Below are 1,381 nucleotides of genomic sequence, written 5' to 3'. Positions count from 1 at the left end.
TGGCCGTGAGCGGGAATCAAACTCGGGTCGCCGGATTCGTAGCGCAGCGTAGCGCTACCTGCTACACTACACACACACAGACACACACAGTGTACACACACACACAGTGTACACACACACAGTGTACACACACACACACAGTGTACACACACACAGTGTACACACACACACAGTGTACACACACACAGTGTACACACACACACACAGTGTACACACACACAGTGTACACACACACAGTGTACACACACACACAGTGTACACACACACACAGTGTACACACAGTGTACACACAGTGTACACACACACAGTGTACACACACACAGTGTACACACACATACACACACAGTGTACACACACACACAGTGTACACACACACAGTGTACACATACACAGTGTACACACACACAGTGTACACACACACAGTCTACACACACACACAGTGTACACACACATACACACACAGTGTACACACACACAGTGTATACACACACACAGTGTACACACACACACAGTGTACACACACACACACATGCACACACACGTGCACACACACACATGTACACACACACATGTACACACACACACGTGCACACACACACGTGCACACACACGTACACAGACACACACGCACAGACACACACACAGACACACACAGACACACACACAGACACAGACATACACACACAGACACACACAGACAGACACACACAGACACACACAGACACACACAGACACACACACAGACACACACACGTAAACACACACATACACACAAGAACAACAACCGCCATTCGCCACGAAGTGGCTGTGACGTCACCACGACGCTTGTGCCAGGCCACGTGCACCTTGAGACACACACACACAGACACAAACGCGGACACAGGGAGACACGAAGTCTTCATCGTCACCAAAGAAGTGCGTGGAGTTTGTGAGGAGCGGGCTGCTAGGTCACGACTCTGAATAAACGCGTGGTTTATTACAACCTCACCCCAGTCTTTTGAGCCTTCTGACGTTTGAATCTTGACCCTTGACCCTTGACCGTGGGATCAGCCCCCCCCCTGCCCCCTACAGCACTAAACCATTAGGCGGAAGGCCGGCGTAGATAACGAACACGCAGTGACCACGCAGAGTGTGAAGAACCAGTGGCATCTACATCTGCAGAACTTGAAGAACCAGTGGCATCTACATCTGTAGAACGTGAAGAACCAGTGGCATCTACATCTACAGAACTTGAAGAACCAGTGGCATCTACATCTGTAGAACGTGAAGAACCAGTGGCATCTACATCTGCAGAACGTGAAGAACCAGTGGCATCTACATCTACAGAACTTGAAGAAACAGTGGCATCTACATCTACAGAACGTGAAGAACCAGTGGCATC

At 49.7% G+C, this 1,381-nt stretch overlaps 1 protein-coding gene across 2 annotated transcripts in view; it reads left to right on the top strand.

Annotated features, from left to right (window-relative positions):
• Positions 1-987, top strand: part of LOC116936961 (uncharacterized) — a 44,736-nt gene extending 43,749 nt beyond the window's left edge. For both annotated transcript variants that reach the window (XM_076064166.1, XM_076064164.1), the window contains exon 16: positions 1-987. This exon is cut by the window's left edge. The gene's annotated coding sequence lies outside the window, so the exon portion shown is untranslated.
• The last annotated feature ends 394 nt before the right edge of the window (positions 988-1,381 follow it).

Source organism: Petromyzon marinus, unplaced genomic scaffold (assembly GCF_048934315.1).
Source record: "Petromyzon marinus isolate PM22_M1 ecotype Great Lakes invasive population unplaced genomic scaffold, UKy_Petmar_22M1.pri1.0 PM_Scaffold_341, whole genome shotgun sequence".
In the NCBI taxonomy this organism is placed as follows: domain Eukaryota; kingdom Metazoa; phylum Chordata; class Hyperoartia; order Petromyzontiformes; family Petromyzontidae; genus Petromyzon; species Petromyzon marinus.
This window is presented reverse-complemented; position numbering and strand designations above follow the sequence as displayed.